The sequence below is a fragment of the Nanorana parkeri genome, unplaced genomic scaffold, assembly GCF_000935625.1.
Source record: "Nanorana parkeri isolate BGI_ZX_2015 unplaced genomic scaffold, ASM93562v1 scaffold552, whole genome shotgun sequence".
Lineage (NCBI taxonomy): Eukaryota > Metazoa > Chordata > Amphibia > Anura > Dicroglossidae > Nanorana > Nanorana parkeri.
In genome coordinates, this window is record NW_017306820.1 from 385,017 (window position 1) to 405,762 (window position 20,746).

Sequence of the window (20,746 nt, forward strand, 5' to 3'; positions counted from 1 at the left end):
GCATTGGCCAGTTGGGAAAGTGGATAGTAGTGGTGTGCAAGGGCTTGGTGAGACGCAAACCCAAGCAAAACTGTCACTGATACCCCCCAATCAGCTGCCTCATTGTGGTTAGGGATGAGCCGAGTGTTCCATTCGAACATAAGTTCGAATCGAACATCGGCAGTACGAGCGTTCGCCGAACGCCAAACTTTATGGGATGTTCGCAGTTTGTTGGACCGCGGACATTCCATAAGTCAAAGTGCCCTCTGAAGCTCTGATTTGTTAAAGTCTTGCACCTGACCGCAGGTCAGGTGCAAGACTTTGCCCATTCAGGGCTCAGTATTGAATTAGAGCCATGATTGGGCAAAGTCATGATGACTCTGCCCAATCATGGCCTGCCTATCAGATGTAGCGACAGCTAGCTCCGCCCAATTGTGTATGTTTTGCCGGCATCTGACAAAATGCCATTATGCGACGGGGAGCGGACGGGACGGCTGGGTTTTAAAAAAAAATTATTTCTCTTTATTTTTTATTGTTTTTATTTTGTCGTCATCATGGACAACGCTGGATGCTGTGATTGACCCCGGATTACGTCGGTGGATCAATTTTTTTTTAAATAAAAGACTTGTCAAAAACATGTCTTTTGTTTTTTTTCCAAATAAAGGATTTTGTCAAAAGTCTGGACTTCTTGGCACTTTCAAAAGAAGGTCAGCAATGGCAGACTATGAATTTCCATTAAAGGGGCCAAAATCACCAAGTCCCTTCTAACCACCATCTTGTGTCGAAGGTCAACTTGCATATTGAATTTTTTTTTAATGATTTAACAGCCTTCCTGACCTTCTGATGGCAATTTGTACCTTACAATGTTTTACTGATTGCCTTATCTCTGTTACCTGGTCTTTCCAGACACCAATAACCAATAAGATTTATTGAACACTTGCTATAAAAATAGAAAGGAGGCTCCTGTTTGCAGTTAGTATTTTACCCGCAATCATTAAAGCTGAACTCCAGGCAGATATAAAAGACACAAATGAATGAAGCTCTGTATTTAATAATATGAAAGTGGGCCCAATTTAATAAACATCACATCGGTATGAAGCTCTGCACGCCAATATGACCTCAACTTACATTCAGTATTTTCTGCTTTTACTTACAATTACAGTTTTTTCCACTTCCTGTTTGAGCGAGGTGCTGGTGATGTAGTCCTGGCCTCACAGATGCATCCTGGGAACATCACCAGTGCCTTCCTAGGAAATCTCATCTGTAAACTGAAAAATCTTGTGAGATATTGAGGGGTAAAGGACTTTTTTCTCCTCCTCAGATGATGTGCACTGTCACATGTTCCTGGAGGCAGACCCAGAGTTCCAGCAGAGCGCATTATCCTGCTGAAAGATGCCACTGCCATCAGGGAATACCATTTCCATGAAGGGGTGTACTTGGTCAGTGACAATGTTTAGGTAGGTGGTACATGTCAAGCCTTTGCTCCCCACATGTATCAGTGTATCTTGGCCGCCGATGACCCTGTGGCCGGTTCACCGGTTTTCCTTCCTTGGACCACTTTTGGTAGGTCCTGACTACTGCAGACAGGGAACATCCCACAAGAGCTGCAGTTTTAGAGTTGCTCTGACTCAGTCAAGTTGAGGCCTCCTTCGCTCCCAACATGCATCAATGAGCCTTGGCAGGCCATGCTCCTGTCGTTGGTTCACCGGTGTTCCTTCCTTGGGCCAATTTTGGTAGGTCCTGATCACTGCAGACCGGGAACATTCCACAAGAGCTGCAGTTTTGGTGTTGCTCTGACCCAATCGTCTAGACGTCACAATTTGGCCTTGTCAAAGTCGTTCCTTACGCTTGCCCAATTTTTCTGCCAACACATTAACTAGGGATGCGGGAATATATGCCACCCACTTCTGGGGGGAAATTGTAACAAGATAATGAATGTTATTCTTGTCACACACACATATATATATATATATATACACTGAGCGGCCAGATTATTATGACCACCCCATCAGTACTTCGTTGGGCAACGAGATGACTTTGTTGGGCCACCTCGTGACTCCACGAGATGATGAAAGGTGATGCGAGGAATCTGACAGTGCACTGTTGCCCTTCTGTTGTCTTGTACCAGTCTTGCCCCTCCCCCGTTCTGCCCTAACATTGACTAGTCGCTGACGGCCACAATTCGCACGTTCAGACCCAGTTTTTCGGCTGACAGTCCGGTCTTTAAACACTTTAACAACAGCTGCTCTTGAACATTTAACAAATTCTGCTGTTTTGCTGATAATCGCTCCATGGCTCCGAGCGCCAACAATCATCCCACGTCCAAAGGCTGTTAAATCGCGTTGTTTCCCCGTATCTTCAGAAACAAATCACTTCTACTGCCGTGGTAACCAACCTGCTTCCCTATTTATAATGGTCTGGCCCTCTAGCAACTTCAGCGCCAAATTATAGCTAATTTGCCTACAAACATCAGGTGGTCATAATAATCTGGCCACTCAGTGTATATATATATATATATACAGCATATACTGTATATCGTAATATGCAACATTCTAATATGTGACCAAAGTCTAAATGTATCGCCGCCATAATCAACCTCAACTCTTGCACAAATATGCATGCCTCCCATATAAGTAGACTGATACATTGCAAGGGGTGGGGGATGAGCAGAAATAATGAATTAAATAAATATATTGGAGTCAACGATTGTGCAACGCGAGTGACCTTTCTATTTAATAGCTAATTATCCTCCTGGCTGCTAATGGACCCCGACTATAATAAATGCATGTTCTATAGTGTCGAGGAAGTAAATTGACTTTGAACACAAAAAAAAAAAGGCAGCAATGTTTTTTTGTTCCCTGTGTTTGTTTACAGCGAGCTGCGTGTAGTCCTGGCGAAAAACGCGAGCCGAGCTCGGGCGCCAAAATCTTGTTTGCAATGGGGCCCGGTTGTTTATGTAAGTAAACAATCCTAATTCAGTTTACTGTTCATTAACTGTCATTTTGTTGACACGCAGGCAGTCGTCAGCCCTGTCGGCTGTCATCGGCCGGCACCGTCAATGCAGCCTTTCTATTCAGCCTTTCTGCAGCTGCGGTTCCGCTTTACTACATCAATATGTTGGCTGGAAATCGAGGCCTCTCAAATTAAATGTTCATTTTAGATTTCCGCAGGAAACAAAGACACTGACTCTGGCTGAAAAAAAAAAAAAAGTTGTTGGGTGGTTGACGGAACGGACGGCGAAATAAATAAGCCATATTCAGCACTGCGAGAGAACGGGAATTACTGTAAAGTGAAGCTTTGCTTTGTCCATACATGTGCAAAATAACAGGTTGACTTTAAAGAGGAACTCCAGGATTTCCAAAAGTTAACCCTTGCAGTGGGGCTACCATTGCTCGTTTTGGTTTGGTTTGGTTTGGCAGCCGGGCGGAGGAGGCAGTGGCGGAGTCGGCAAAGGAAGCAGCGGTGGAGGGGGCGGAAGAGGCAGCGGAGGCGGAGCAGCAGGAGGGGGTGAGGTGGAGCAGCAGGAGGGGGCGGGGTAAGGCCAGGGCAACGTCGGATCAGGAAGGGGCGGGGCCAGAGCGCCGTCGCGCCGTAGGAACCAGGTTCACCGAAGAGCCTTTGGGCTGTGGAGGAGGATGCTGGGTCCCGCAGCACCAGTCCAGCGGTGGAGTAGGCCGGGGACCAAGCAGCAGGTAAGATGATCACACTGCTGCTAAAGGGACCCTGCAGAGCCCAGCATGGATTTTGCCCAGCTTACCTGAGAGTCTGCAGGGTCTCAGGGGAGGTGTGCATGATCTGTGGTGGGCTCTGCAGGATCTGTGGTGGGCTCTATGGCAAAGCCCACCACAGATCCTGCACAGCACCCCTGAGTTCCTGCAGATTTAGTGTGTGTGTGTGTGTGTGTGTGGGGGGGGGGGTGCCCTAGTTTTGTTGTCTTGCCTAGGGCAGCCCCAAACCAGAATACACCACTGGGTCAGGTAGACCCCTTATGTCACCTCTGTACTCAAACAGCTTCCTCCCCTGAGAGAGCAGCTATGGTGGGTCACAAATACAGATTTGAAATCACCAACAGTCACTGCATCAAACACCAATCGTGTGGTAATAAGTGGAGTCTGATGGGTAGGTAAAGTCTATCTCTTGAGGGCTCCAGCCTTGAAACCTCCATGCTTCAGTTCCTGGCTTTGTTTCCTTCTTCCTCCTAGAAGTTTTTGGTGTCCCTGCCCTGTTGTATTTTCCAAAACATAAATGAAATATACTGTACAAATCCAGGGACATTGGAACCCCTCATAATGGGCACAGGAAGTATGCAAACCCAGCACAGGGATGGTGTGAACACCTCATAATGAACGCAGCAGGTGTACATACCTGGGAACATGGATAATGGAAGTCCCTCATAATGGACACAGCAGGTGTACAGACCCAGGAACTCAGTATAGAGATGGTGGGAACCACTCATAATGGGTACCGCAGGTGTACAGAGCAACGTACTCAGCACAGCGATAGTAGGATCCACTCATAATGGGCATAATAGGTGTACAGACCCGGGAACTCAACACAGGGATGGTGGGAATTACTGATAATGGGCACAGCAGGAACTCAGTATAAGGATGATGGGGCCCCTAATAATGGGCACAGCAGGTTACAGACCCAGGAACTCAGCACATGGATGGTGGGAAACTGCCATTCTGCTCCCTGACAGCGAGGTGTGAGGTTGTTGGTTCCTTAGCTCGTGAGCTTCCAGAGACCGGGGGCTAGAGTTGCTTCTCTGCCCCCAGGAGAGATGCTGGATCCTGGGGAGGACCCCGGGGGGGTGCTCCCTGGAGAGGCCTGTGACTAGGCCTCAGCCTGTGGAAGATTCTGGGCCTGGCCCAAGGAGGAATGAGTCCCTGTCTGCTTTTAGACGGAGGATTGTTGGGAAGCTGACGCGGATTGATAAAGAGGAGGAGAAATTGACGGCTTTGAAAGCTGAATTTAGAAAGAAAAAGCTGATATATTCCAAAGTTTTCAGCAAGAAGAGACCGGCACTGAGGCCTGAGTTGAGAGACGTGGAGCAAGCTTTGAGGAAGCAGAAGGAGTTGGTGAGCAGAAGGAGAGCAGCGGAGCATTTAAAGAAAAGTATAAAAATGAAGAGCGTTTCAGCAGGATGAGGAGAGGAGCCGCTTCCAGCATGGAGAGTGACGCAGCCAGTGAGGAGATGCCGGTACCGACAGAGTCAGCAGAGAGTGAGAAAGTGGGCCCGGAGGATGAGCCCAGCTCTTCAACACCTCGGGAATCTGCTGAGCCCCAAATGGTGGAGGCCTCTGTCCCCCTCCTCCCGCAGCAGCAACATGGAGGATCTGAGCAGGAGGTTGAGGGAGGTACTGGCATGCTGGAGTTCATAATTATTTTGTAAATATGTTTTATTTATTTATTATTGTTTTCTTGTATATATGTTCTTGTTTGTAAGAATTTTCAATAAACAAAATTAGCCCCTAATAATGGGCACAGCAGGTTACAGACCCAGGAACTCTGCACAGGGATGATGGGAACCCCTCATAATGGGCACAGCAGGTGTACAGACCCGGGAACTCAGTATAGGGATGGTGGGAACCCCTCATAATGGGCACAGCAGGTGTACAGACCTGGGAACTCAGTATAGAGATGATGGGAGCCCCTCATAATGGGCACAGCAGGTGTACAGAGCAACGTACTTAGCACAGGGATGGTAGGAACCCCTCATAATGGGCATGATAGGTGTACAGACCCGGGAACTGAACACAGGGATGGTGGGAATTACTGCAGGAACTCAGTGCAGATATTTCACTTATAGAGTCCCTGGGAGAGACTGAAGAGGCTGTCAGGTGGTTTAACTCTCCTGAACAGAGTGAATGTACAATCCCCTTTGGATCTACCATCACCTATGTAGTTCCGGTTCTTGCCCGATTTGATACAAATTGAATGCACTGTTTAGGTGCGTCCTTATATTTTAGATTGATTGAGATTGTACGATCAGATTGTATAGCGTACGACCAGCGTTAGACACGCCACACACTTTCATTGATCACATAGAGCGGGAAGCGCATTTCTTTTCATCTACTGGGAGCACAATGCACCGCGCTGTACAGATAAACAGTAATGAAGATTTGTTATGGAGTGCTTCTGTCTTCCTGCCGTTGCTGCAGTTGTAGCTATACAGTAACATATGGTCATTAATGTGCTTTGTGCTGAATAAGGATACATCTGTTGACTCCGTGTTCATCCTTTAAGAGCACGAGAGAGAGAGAGGGAGGGAGAGAGCAAGGAACGGTTTTGCTGAATTAAAATGAAGACGTACAGCAATTGTAACCAGGGGAAGAAATAAATGCATATGGTTTTTAATTTGCAATGCCTTAAGCTGGACGGAGTGGATTGTTTTTCTTCGGAACACTCGCAGTACAGTATGGAAATGCGGCTCGCACTTTACTGCATGTTTACAATTCATTTGTTGCCAGACAAACTGTTAATTATAAAGTAGGAATTACTTAAAGGAGAACTCATCGTTAGAGAAGAACACTGGATGGAACTGGTTGATGGTCAACTTACTTGATGTAGAGGGCCTCATGTGCTTCCCTGACACCACCCCTGACATCACCAAAGGGCCACACATTATATATAGTGAACATAATGTGACAAAAAGCTGTCAGAGACTGTAGAAATGCAACAGGAGATGGTCAGAGATTCTGGGCATGTTGCAGAAGATATTCAGAGGCTGGGGACATGGAACAGGAGATGTTCAGAGGCTGGGGACATGGAACAGAAGATGGTCAGAGGCTGGGGACATGGAAGAGGAGATGGTCAGAGGTAGACTTGTGCGCCGTCAAAAAATTTGTTCTGTTTCGTTTCGTAATATCCGTTATTTCGTAATTCGTAACTGAACTCAATTCGGATTCGGATTCGTACGAAATACGAATTTTCGTTAGTGGCGGTTATATTTTCGTAACTTTACGAACATTCGTTATGATGAAGTTAAAAAGCAAAATACCTTTGTTAATATTGGAGTGGTAGTTGTTTTTTTTATCCGAAATACGAATTACGTTAACGGATTCCGTATTCCGAATTCCGTATTTCGGACTTTAAAAAAAAAAAAATACCATCAACTCCAATATCAATGTACTTTGCTTTTTAACTTTAATATAACGAATGTTCGTAACGGAACGAAAATACGTCAACGGAATTTCGTATTTCCTAACTGTGTATTGTAATGCATCAGCAGCAGCGGATCCGTATCTCGGATTAAAAAAAAATCTTGTCATGTTGTTCAACCTCATTTACAGGGGTAATATTAGTTCATGTTTCAAAGAAATTCGGATCCGAAATTTGTTAACGGAATTTCGTATTTTCGGATATAATTTGTACGAATTTCGATTCGTAACGAAACGAATCGCACATGTCTAGTCAGAGACTGGGGACATGGAACAGGAGATGGTCAGAGAATATGGGCATGGAGCAGGAGATGGTCAGAGGCTGGGGACATGGAACGGGAGATGGTCAGAGGCTGGGGACATGGAATAGGAGATGGTCAGAGGCTGGGGACATGGAAGAGGTGATGGTCAGAGGCTGGGGACATGGAAGAGGTGATGGTCGGAGGCTGTGGACATGGAAGAGGAGATGGTCAGAGGCTGGGGACATGGAACAGGAGATGGTCAGAGATTATGGGCATGAAACAGGAGATGGTCAGAGATTATGGGCATGGAACAGGAGATGGTCAGAGGTTGGGGACATGGAACAGAAGATGGTCAGAGATTATGGGCATGGAACAGGAGATGGTCAGAGATTATGGGTATGAAACAGGAGATGGTTAGAGGCTGGGGACATGGAACGGGACATGGTCAAAGACTGGGGACATGGAATAGGAGATGGTCAGAACTTACTGTCATATTACAGGAGATGGTCAGAGGCTGGAGACATGGAACAGAAGATGATCAGAGATTACGGGCAAGGTACAGGAGATGGTCAGAGATTCTGGGCATGTTGCAGGAGATATTCAGAGGCTGGGACATAGAACAGGAGATGGTCAGAGGCTGGGGACATGTAACAGGAGATGGTCAGAGGCTGGGGACATGGAACAGGAGATGGTCAGAGGCTGGGGACATGGAACAGGAGATGGTCAGAGATTATGGGCATGGAACAGGAGATGGTCAGAGGCTGGGGACATGGAACAGGAGATGGTCAGAGATTATGGGCATGGAACAGGAGATGGTCAGAGGCTGGGGACATGGAACAGGAGATAGTCAGAGATTATGGGCATGGAACAGGAGATGGTCAGAGACTGGGGACATGGAACAGGAGATGGTCAGAGGTTGGGGACATGGAACAGAAGATAGTTAGAGATTATGGGTATGAAACAAGAGATGGTCAAAGGCTGGGGACATGGAACGGGTGATGGTCAAAGGCTGGGGACATGGAACGGGTGATGGTCAAAGGCTGGGGACACGGAACAGGAGATGGTCAAAGGCTGGGGACATGGAACAGGTGATGGTCAAAGGCTGGGGACATGGAATGGGTGATGGTCAAAGGCTGGGGACATGGAATAGGAGATGGTCAGAACTTACTGCCATATTACAGGAGATGGTCAGAGCCTGGAGACATTGAACAGAAGATGATCAGAGATTACGAGCAAGGTACAGGAGATGGTCAGAAGCTGGGGACATGGAACAGGAGATGGTCAAAGGCTGAAAAATGCTACAGGAGATGATCAGAGATTTCAAACATGTTACAGGAGATAGTCAAAAGCTGGGGATAAGGTACAGGAAATGGTCAGAGATTATGGGCATGGTACAGGAGATCCGAGATGGTCACATGTCTCACCTCACTTCCTGTTCCGGTCCCAACCACAACATTTTGGATTTCACAAAACCTCTATCCTGGTGACAATAGTGACCAAGACAAATAAAAACGAGAGTCTCCCCAGTGGGCACATAGTGGTTCTAACCCTCCCCACATCCAACACAAAAGAATAAGGAACGTTTTGACTAAAGTTACTTTTTTGTAAATATAGGCGAATAAAGTGTATTTTGGGAAAGCTATCACGGTGGAGAACCCCAGGTCATACATTTGCAATGGGTTACTTTTTCACAGGGGTGGGAGATCATATGCTCCGCTAGGTTGGTGCCCCAAAAGAGAACAGTTCTGTCCACCAATAAAATGGAGGACTTTATAGACTCATCAGGGACCCAGAGTGTATGAAGTTGTATATTTTACTTTAACCTAATAGGCTTGCAGATTTTAGAAGATGGAGACAGAGAGCCCAACCTTACAGCTGAAACCTAATCTGCTTACATTTCCCCTTCTCTGGTCCCTCCCTTCCCCCCTATCAATGTGATAATTACATTTTTTAAATTTATCCTTTTTGTTTTTATTACATACCTAATGTTAGACCCAGTGATGTCATTTCCTGGCTGGTGGGAGGGGCTGGCAGGGTGCTGTGATGTGGTCAGGAAGCTATGTACAGCACACTGCCTGCCCCTCCCACCAGCCATGATCTGACATCACTGGGTCTAACATTAGGTATGCCTCAGTACTCCTCTCAAGAGCCCTCAGCTCTGATGCAAGCAGTGGGTTGGACTTTGGGAGGAGTTATGTAAATGTCAAAATGCCTTGATGGGTGGATGTCAGTCTGGAGGAGTGGGAGTTTCCAAGCAGGATGCATTTGCATTCGGACTTCAGTAGGTAACGCCCACAAGTGATGCTGAGCCTCCATGACTGAAGGAATTAAAACCCAATAAATGAAAGGGGTGGGGCCAGGGACAGTCAGGCTGGGGAGGAAAGGTCTTGATAATGCTGGACATCAGTCAGCAAGGAAATGAGGCGGGCTCTATCTGACTTGCCACAGCTTCTAATGCACATTGTGAGAAGCTCTGCTGCAGGCAGTAGGAAGCACTTCTTCAGTCTCCACTTCCCCAGTAATCAGTCTGCTGCAGGCAGCAGGAAGCATTTCCTCAGTCTCCCTTCCACAGTGATTAGTCTGCTGCAGGCAGGAGGAAGCATTTCCTCAGTCTCACCTTCCCCAGTGATCAGTCTGCTGCAGGCAGGAGGAAGCATTTCCTCAGTCTCACCTTCCCCAGTGATCAGTCTGCTGCAGGCAGGAGGAAGCATTTCCTCAGTCTCCCCTCCCCCAGTGATCAGTCTGCTGCAGCCAGGAGTAAGCATTTCCTCAGTCTCCACCTCCCCCATGATCATACTGCAACATTGTAACTTTGTAGCAGAGTCTCAAGGTGAGAGGCTGCATCAAGGGGCTGATCTTACATGACTGCATCACCTCTGAGCCGGAATCTCAGTCCAGCAAGTAGATGATGGCCCTGGATGATGCCTGAACAAAGATGGCGCTGTCCTTCTGGAAGCAGAAGTAGATAAAGGCAATGTGTGATCTCTGTGGGAGGTAATAAATACCTGGAAGCAGTTCAATGACACATGACTTTCTTGCTGCACTTAGCATGAAAAAAAATATGTGATGACAGGTCCACTTTAAAAACAAAGTCATCAGCAGATCCTCACAGAATAACTTGAAGACGTGGCTTGCCTTTGCCATCCCCGGCAGCGGGAGTGAAGCGGTTAACAATCGGCGGACCGTGTCAGTATTATTTTCTTTTTGTCTTGCAGCACAACAACAAAGAGTGAAGACACATCGGTGTTTGGGAAAACAAGCGCAGGAAAGGTGAAGCCGCATCGAGGCGCCCTCCCCGGGGGACGGCCGTGTAGTTACACAGTTCCTCTATGAGCGCAGTTACCATCCTGCTCCTCCGGATAATAGATTTTACATCAGCCTTGCATCAGAAAGTTGCCCGGCGAGCAAGGAAAGGACAGACGCGGCCGTTCCGTGTCAATAGACAACATTCTTAAAGGAGAACTATGAGGGGGGGGGGAGTACAGCTGGCTCTGTCCCTAGATAGGCAGAGCCAGATGTCACTCACGCAGCTGGGCAGATCTCAACGTCGATGTCGGGATCCGCTCCGGCTGCGGCGTCTCAGTATATAGGGAGCTACAGCTCGCGGTATACTGAGCCTAGGGTGACGGGAGGACGCTAGTTTGTGTCCTCCCGTTACCCTAAGGAGAACTATGGGGAAAAGCCGTGACCCCATAGTTCTCCTTTAAGGTACAGGCGAGATGGGCGAGAGAAACCACAAGCCCATTGTGACATCTATGAGCCCTGACCCCTTCTTGGGGGTCACACGTTTATTGTATCGTCATTGTTTTTTTTGTTTTGTTCCGTAGCCGGTGTGTGCGTCTGAAGTGAGGAGACGGAGACGCGTTCCGTGCTTCCTGCACTCGTAAAAAGGATTATTTCATGAAGGTGATGCGGTCTTCCGGTGTTACCGGCCGCAACCTTCCTAATAACTATCATTAAGGCCTCATTCACACTGCCGCACGTACGTGCGTATTGTACCATATGCAAATAAATGGCTCCATACACATAGCTGCCGTATATTTACGTAGCGTTAAAATGCACAAAAACAGAATAGAACCGAAATGCGTCTGAGCAGCGTATTGTTGCGTATTTTAGGCGCATATATGCGTGTTTGCGCGCGTATACGCACGTACGTGCATGCAGTTCATAAAAATTTCTATTACGCATGATGCATTCTGGGATTGCACATAGTGCGCGTGTATACGCAATATACAATTTTGCTCTTGCGTTGTGTGCGAATGAGGCCCTAGAAGGCTTTTACTTCAGCTGGAGAAGAGCGAGCGGCCGAAAGTAAACTGTCAGGAATAAAAAAAGAAACAAAACAAAAAAGCATTTGATACAGAAAAGATACATTTTACCTTAAAGGAGAACTATGGGGTCAGTGTTTTTCCCCATAGTTCTCCTTAGGGTAACGGGAGGACACAAACTAGCGTCCTCCCGTCACCCTAAGCTCAGTATACCGCGGGCTACAGCTCGCGGTATGCTGAGACGCCGCAGAAGGAGCGGATCCCGACTTAGACGACGGGATCCGCACAGCTGCGTGAGTGACAGCTGGCTCTGCCTATCTAGAGACAGAGCCAGCTGTACCCGCCCCCTCCCCCGTCCGTTCCGCCAGTCAGCGCTGGCAGATCGGAGTTGGGAGAGGGGAATCCAGCTCCTCCCCCTGTCACGGCAGAGAGCCGTGACAGGATCGAGAGGTGAGTGAACCCGGTATGTATCACCTCCCGATCTACTGAGCCGACCTGTGACAGTCTCATTGTCACAGGTCGGCTAGAACTATGAGGTGAGTGGAAATCACTCATCTCATAGTTCTCCTTTAATTGATGGTCCGCCATCGCAAGGACGGGATGATGGGAAATAAAACGTAGCGTTGGGTTTAATCAGCGCAGGAGCTCGCCGTCTAACGAGGGTTGTGTGTGAAGGTTTGTGATATGAACCCGATCATCAAGAATCCCGTATAAGTGTTACAATGTTTCTATTTTTTTCGGTACTCGCCGATACCAAATACCGTTACCGGAAATCCTATTAACGAAACCGGGCGGTGTGTAATGACTCACCACCCAGCTTCCTGATTGGCCGGGAAACCAAGTGATGAGGGAAAACGGAGCCGGATCCCTAACCAATCAGGAAGTCATTACACGCCGCCCGGCTTTCTGATTAGCCGGGAAGCGTCTCTATGCTCCCTCGTCACCAGGTTACGAGGAAGCATGGAGCTGGCTTTCCGGCCAATCAGGAAGCCGAGGGGGGGCAGGTAATGACTCTCCGCCCGGCTTCCTCCTTGGCCAGCTTCCTGACAAATCAGAAAACTGCCCATTACACGCCACCCGGCTTCCTGATTGGCCGGGAAGCCAAGTGATGAGGCAGCATGGAGCCAGCTTCCCATCCAATCAGGAAGCTGGGCAGCATGTAATAACTCGCTGCCCGGCTTCCTGATAACGGAAGTTCCCATATCAGGCTAGGCATCAGGAGCATTTGGGCAAGTACAAGTACTCGCCCAAATACTCAGTATAGGCACCGATACTGATACTAGTTTCGGTACCTGATGATTAGTGATGGGTTAACTGCTCTGGGTTCAAACCATTTGGATGTTCACCAAAACCAAACAGAAATCCACGTCCAAAGCAAACCAAAACCAAGGTCGCCTGTTTGCTAGCAACCAATGGTGACCTGCACTGCATCATTGGTTGCTTGGATGCTAGCAGCTTAGCCACGGTTGCTAGCGGCTGGGCTGCACTGCATCATTGGTTGCTTGGGTGCTGGCAGCCCCAGTGTCATAGTTTGTTATAGCACACACCTGCCTGCATTATACCAACCAACCATGACCTGCGCTGGGTCATTAATTGCTAGTACGCTGGTGGCCCCACAGTGTCATAGGTTGTTATAGCACATCCCTCTGCATCCCAGCAACCAATGATGACCTGTACTGCATCATTGGTTTCTCAGATGCCAGTGGCTGGGCCACACAGTGTCACTGGTTGCTAGGATGCTAGCTGCTGGGCTGCAGGGACACAAGTTGGTGCACCATAACAACAAATGATGTTGTAGGGTCACCAGCATCTTAGCAACCAATGATGCTGCGTGGCCCACACAGCGCCATTGGTTGCTAGGGTGCTGGTGACCCTACAACATCATAGATTGTTATAGCATGCCCACCTGCATCCTAGCAACCAATCATGACCTGTGCTGCATCATTGTTTGCTCGCATGCTAGTAGCTGGACCAGACAGTGTCAATAGTTGCTAGGATGTTAGCGGCTGGACCACACAGCATTGTTGGTTGCTAGGACACAGGTGGGTGCACAATAACAACTAATGATGCTGAAGGGCCACCAGCATCTTAGCAAGCAATGATGCCATGCACTCCATACAACATCATTGGTTGCTAGAGTGCTGACAGCCCCACAGTGTCATAGGTTGTTATAGCACACCCACCTGCATCCTAGCAACCAATGACAACCTGAACTGCGTCATTAATTTCTAGAATGCTGGCGGCTACACAGCATTATACATTGTTGTAGCCTGCCTGCCTGCACCCTAGCAATCAGTGATGACCTGCACTGCGTCAATGGTTGCTTGGACACTAGCGGCTGGGCCACAGTGTCACCAGTTGCTAGGATTCTGGGGCCGGGCACCACCGTACCGCTAACAGCTAGGATGCAGGCAGGTGCACCAAAACAATTAATGATGCTGAAGGACCACCAGCATCTTAATAACCAATGATGCCATGCGGTCCACACAGTGTCATTGGTTGCTAGGGCAGAGATGGACGTTTGGCGCATAGACAGACTGGAAAAACCAGACGCCCGTTCAACGAAACAGCGAACAGGTTGCGTTCAGGTCGATTTCATGGCCGATGCTCATTGCTACAGGTGATGCTACAATGAGGGTATGTTCCTCAAGAACTTCCTGTTATGAGGTGACAACTGTCTCCCAGTTGTACGCCTGTGTTGTCACCCTGTCTGTCACTTCTAAAGAAGACTGCAAGCAGCCATGCTTATACATTACTCAAAGCAATGATGCCATACACACCAACATTATGTTCCCGTTTCCCAGGACACTGTTAACCCCGTCTACACCCGCTTTCAAGGTGGGTGCACCAAAATCACTTTAGGGGTTGGTACTCCCCCCAACCCCGGCTCTAAATATTCAAGGACCATCCATCACACTCACTTTACAGATTGATCCCCGCAGTTATAAAGACACTGTAAGGATTTGGCTGTGACAGTGTAAGGATTGATATGGAAAGTATGAAAGTAAAGTGGTGACAAACCCGGACAATGAAAACTGGAGAAATAATGATACAAATCATAAGAGGAGGATGACTTCAGTAAAACTGCCCGGCAAAACAATCAGCGGCTCCTGGCACTACTTTAAGAGTGCTCCTTAAACCCAATGGCGCTGGGCATGTAACGGCAATGGCCCTTTATGAGTGCTCGTTAAAAGCAACGGGTGCTTGGCATGTATCGGGCACTGGCCCTTTAAGAATGCTCCTTAAACCCAATGGGGCTTGGCATGTAATGGGCACTGGATTTTTCTGTACTTACTTTCCCCTAGAAGGTGGTAAGGACATGTGGGGGAGGGACAAACTGCAACTTACCTCCAACACTGTCTCCAGTGGTCTCTTAAAGTGATCCAGGACCCTACTGTGCTGTCCTGTAGGGGTACCGGCCTCACAGGTCCGGCTGAACAGAATCACAAATTCCAATATCTGTATTTTTTAGCTGCAATTAGAAGTTCACCCTGTAAACAATTTTCTGTTTTGTGACAGAACATTTCACAAGGTGGAGAGTTTGCTCTCGACGCCAAAAATCCCATCACCTCCAGTGGCTGAGACCTCCGACTTCAAAGGGAACTCTCTGTGATCGGCACGCACACCTATTCCCTCATACAAGTCTGACATCACAGACACTACCCCAATAATGACTTCCTCCGAATGCCAAATTCAAAGGTGAGCCAGGTGAGGAGTAATCATAGAATGGAAATATTGGGGGGGGGCACCATGAAAATCCCTGCACACCCCATGTGACTGCTATACCTGACACCCCAAGAACAGTGAGGGCGCCACCTACAGGGAGGATACAGATCACACCCATTACCTGCAATGTACACAGCAGACAGCGGGGAGAGCCTGGGGGGACGTCTTCCCTACATTATATATCTACTGACACTATCTATCTATCTATCTATCTATCTATCTATCTATCTATCTATCTATCTATCTATCTATCTATCTATTTTTTATCTTCTCTCTCTCTCTCTCTCTCTCTCTCTCTCTCTCTCTCTCTCTCTATCTCCTAATATATGTCTCTCTGTCTATCAACATATCAGTTTCATCCCTCTGTCTCCTTTTTCTTTCTTTCTTTCTTTCTTTCTTTCTTTCTTTCTTTCTATCTATCTATCTATGTATCCATCTATCTCTCTCCTACGTGTATTTCCCCCTCTCAGGCTCTCAGTGTATCTCTCCCATTGTAGAGTGGGTGGTGTATTTCCATACAGAACACAGATCAGTATTCCAGGAACAGGTGCACAGAACCCTCTCCCTATGATCTCCCAGTACAAGGCAGCCGCCTGCATGTCTGTATTCAGCCACTAGGTGGCGGGTGTCATTACCTGCACACAGCTGACTAACAAATGCCTGCTGATTACATACATATGGATGCTCCTCTGTCTGCAGTCCACATTTGCACATGATAGAAGCATGTCCTATTACAGATAATCTCGCGGAGTAGCTAATTCCCGGCTGACAAATGTGCAATTAAAGTGGAAATGCAACATTGAATGTTTGCGGAGTGCAGTGCATCAATTTTATGGTGAAAGGAGTTCCATTGTAGGATTGCGCAGCACATAATGTATATGTCTAATACTGGGGCTCTTGTTCTATCGCTGCAGTCTCGGAATAATAATGCTAATCTCAGACACAATCCGGCTGTGACATACGTCTCTGCTTAGACGCAGCGTAATAGCGGGTGATGGGTTTTTCTTTCCGTGATTGCACCTAATAATACAGATGTTACAGCTTTGGTTATTGAATCTTGCGCATTCAATGGTCAAAATCCTAATGTCAAAAAATGCAACAACAAATAAAAAGTGTTTGCTTATATCACAGTCTCATTTGGCTTTAAGGAACTCTCCACCCTGAACATGGCGGATAGATCACCGGCTGGTTTATGGGTCCCCGTGGGTGAAAACTCTTCAATAGCTCCGGCCAGTCACAATTATGACCTTTTTATTAGGTAGTCCGTTACATTGAAACAATGCTATCATTTTTTTTCAATTCATCTGTGAGTTTGTATTCTTAATTTTAATATTATGCAGCAAGAGTAATGAGACTTCACAAAGGCACAGGGGTGTAGGGGTCACCCAAGGGTGTAGGGGTATCCACTGGAACACAGTCAATACAAAGCTAAATGTGCTGCTCTGATCCTGTTACCTCTCAGCCTGCTATTGCTCACAGGCTCAGTGTACTTAATTGACTCAGGTTTAGCACCCCCCGGTGGCAACACTCTGTATATTATGATTGTATTGCAACGTATGATTCACCAAGCAAATACACTATATTACCAAAAGTATTGGGCCCCCCTCCAAATCATTGGATGCAGGTGTCCTGTCATATTTCCTTCCTTGCTACTAAATATTCCGCGGTCGCCTGTTACTGGTATTATAACAAAGTGGAAGCAACTGGGAACATCAGCAACTCAGCCACGAGGTGGTAGGCCACGTAAAATGACAGAGCGAGGTCAGCGCATGCTGAAGCGCACAGTGCGCAGAAGTCGCCAACTGTCTGCAGAGTATGTCCCGATACTTTTGGTAATATAGTGTATATGAAATAGAAAGTTGTAAGTGTTTGCTCCAGATTTAGAGTTCATGTAAAGCCAGTCTCTAAAATCTCATGTAATTCTCACCACCATAATGTTATTTTAAATGTTATTAAATTAGCAGCTTTCATTAAATTATTACTTGATGATCCTGCCATAAAGGGCCTGGTTCAGGCAGTTCCTGCTATAGACAGCGTGGTGTCTCCGTCTCTCCGTCATGCTCCGCCACCGCATTGGGATTCCAATGTAGACTAGAAGTGGCTGCTTCAACACACTTTCGTGTTGACCATCTTTCACTTGAGATGGGCTTTACATTCCATTACAAGTCCATGAGAATGTAAAACCTGCTGCAAGCAGGGCAAAGAAGGTCAGGCGTAGGTCACCTGCAGGTCATATGCGACTGTCAATAGATTTTAAATGATTTCAAAATTGTCTCACACTGATGTCCAACTGATGCCATTAACACCAACCCAAAGCCCATCGACATAGACAGGGCCACCATTAGAATTCATGGTGGCCTATACAGCCTACCTTATAGGACTCCCCCAGAATAGACCCAGAATAGTAGTACTGCCAGTACCTCCCTATTGGAGTTCCTGGCAGGACCACGTCCTATTTGATGTCATTGTTGGCCAAGTGATGGAGGTTAGCTCAGAGAAGGTCATACACAGTAGGGTGGTTATGTGCTTCCCCTCCTCATTCTCCATCCCAGGGAACCCTTCATTCACATGGCATACCTCAACTAAGCAGGTCAAGTGCAGGTCAGCAGGAGATAAATTTCAGGTCAAATGTGCCTCTCAGTACATTTTGAATGCTCTCAAAAGTGTCTCAAACTGATGTCCAACTGATGCCATCAACAGCAACCCAAAGCCCATCGACATAGACAGAGCCACCATTAGAATTCATGGTGGCCTATACAGCCTACCTAATATGACTCCCCCAGAATGGGCCCAGAACAGTAATACTGCCTGTACCCCCCTATTGACGTTCATCGCAGCACCACCTCCTATTTGATGTCATTGTCGGCGAGGTGATGGTGGTTAGCTCAGAGAAGGCCATACTCAGTAGGGTAGTCATGTGCTTCCCTTCCTCATTCTCCATCCCAGGGAATCGTCCATTCACACCACATGCCTCAACTAAGCTGCTCTGTGTGCCGCCATCTCTCTTGCCAGCCTGCACTGGCAACTCTGCCACCACCACTGAAACGTTACAGCTGCACATGACCGACAGCCATTTTGATCTTGGTGCCAGACAAAAATGTGGGGTGGGGAGGAACAAATGAAAGGACATCCCTGCAGACCTGATGGGGCCCAGGCCTAGTAAAGGAGTACTGTACTACCTATACAACCCCGAGACAGGTCCTTACGTAGGCCCCGTCACCATCAGGAAATATAGCACATGAACGTAATGCTATCAGTGTAGGACCAGTGGCCACATCACCATGATGGGTTGTGGCTGCTGCTAGAGGTACCCGTCCACATCGCACCCCCATAAAACGGGACTGGGGTGCGGATTAAGGTCAATGTTAATGGGTGTTAGAAACCTGCAGATTACTTTTGAGCAAGGGCAAGTTGATATAGATTTCCTGTAAGCTGGCTGTAGTTCAGCTTTAGATGGTTAACACTGATTGGTAAGATATACTACATTCATCAACATCACACTGATGTACATATCTAAAAGAAATAAAAAAGAAACAAGCACAAATTCCCTAAATCATCACATTTCCTGCCGTCCGTTGGGATGTTAAATGATGTTGTTAGTGAAACGAGACCAGGGAAGGAGTAATTAGGACCAACTGGAACAAAAAGGACCAATTTATGTTTCTGCCCATCACAAAACGCGGCTTTAAGCGATGATCTTATATCTTACTTTTATGATTTTTTCCTTTTTTTCCTTTTTATTTTATCTTGCGTCGCCTTGTGTTACCCTTTGAAGACCCATTGCCATATCTCGCCTTAACTTGCAAGGCTCCTTTTGATTATGGGATTCATCACGTTCATATCTGGCCATATTTCAGCCCGGGCATTGTATAAATTGCTTCTGTGTTCAACAGTTTTGATTCATTTTGCAATTACTGATTTGTGCTCATCCCCAGACGGAGCGTTGAGGTTAGTCAACATGCTGTGTCAATAAAATTAGCAATCCAGGTTCAGTTTGTCGTCTTTAAGATCTCAGGTGAGGATGTTTATGGACCTTGAGATTCCGTATTTTCCTCTTATAACTTTCTTTTTTTTTTTATCATGGGTTCGTTAAAGGTATATACTGGCAAGATTTGAACATTAAATGCCATATTTCAAGATTTCTGCTGGCCACAAAGTTACCTGCCCCCTTTTCATATCATTTTGTGACCTTATTGGGGCACCAGCTAGAGGCAGCTAATCATTGGATGAGAGCAACCATCTTTAAAATTCAAATGTGGTTCCAATTAATGTATAAAAAATTCACAAGCCTCTGAAATCCAGAATTTCTTCACAGGAAGAGCTTCCACGAAGAGATGGGTCTTCAGGAATCACCTAAAGGCAGTCAGAGTGGGAGATAGTCGGACAGGTTGGAGTAAAGAGTTCCTTAGGATGGGGGAAGCTATTAGAGAAGTCCTGGAGGAGAGCATGGCAGGAGTTGATGAGGGAGCTAAAGAGCAGGAGGTCTTTGGAAGAGCGGAGGAGACGGTTAGGGTGATACTTGGAGACAAGGTTTGAGATATAGCCGGGGGCAGAGTTGTAGATGGCTTTGTAAATGGTTGTTAATATTTTGAATTTTTTCCTTTGAGTGATTGGAAGCCAGTGGAGGGATCGGCAGAGAGGGGTTAAAGACACTGAGTGGTTGGTTTGGTGGATGAGTCTAGTAGCAGCATTCATAATAAACTGAAGGGGGGGGGGGGGTATCCTGTGTAGAGGTCAGCCAATGAGAAGGGAGTTGCAATAGTCGAGACGAGATATAGCAAGTGAGTGGATTTGTAGCTTGGTGGAATACTGTTCTAATTTACAATTTTTCCATTTTATTTTTTTACCCATCATCCCAACAGATTGGTCTGCCAGGGGCTTCCCAAACCATTCTTAACAATTTGGCATCATCTACACACCTTTACAGGAAGTACACATTATACAGGAAGTCCCGTTGAAGACAATGGGAATCAGGTTCCACAAAGTGTATACTACAGAGCAGCCAATGATGCCAAATTGTGAAGAATGGTTTAGGAAACCTTAGACAGCCCAACCTAATGGGATAATGGGGGTCAAACAATCGAAAAAAATGGCTTCTAACAATAATATAATCAGAAAAATTTTACAAATATGTCCCCTTTGAAAATACTCTGAACACTGCCCTCTGTAAAACATTTTCTTTTTCTGTTTGGACAGTGTTTCCTTTGGAGAAGGGGTCTGACCCTTGTACACCCTTTTATGACATTCTAAACGAGTCCTGAATCCAGTTGCTATGTGATGTACAAACCTCAAAAAGCAAACAAAAAACTTTATTTGTCTTTTCCTGACTGACAAATAAAATCCTGACAAATCCTTCTTTATTTGTATCTCA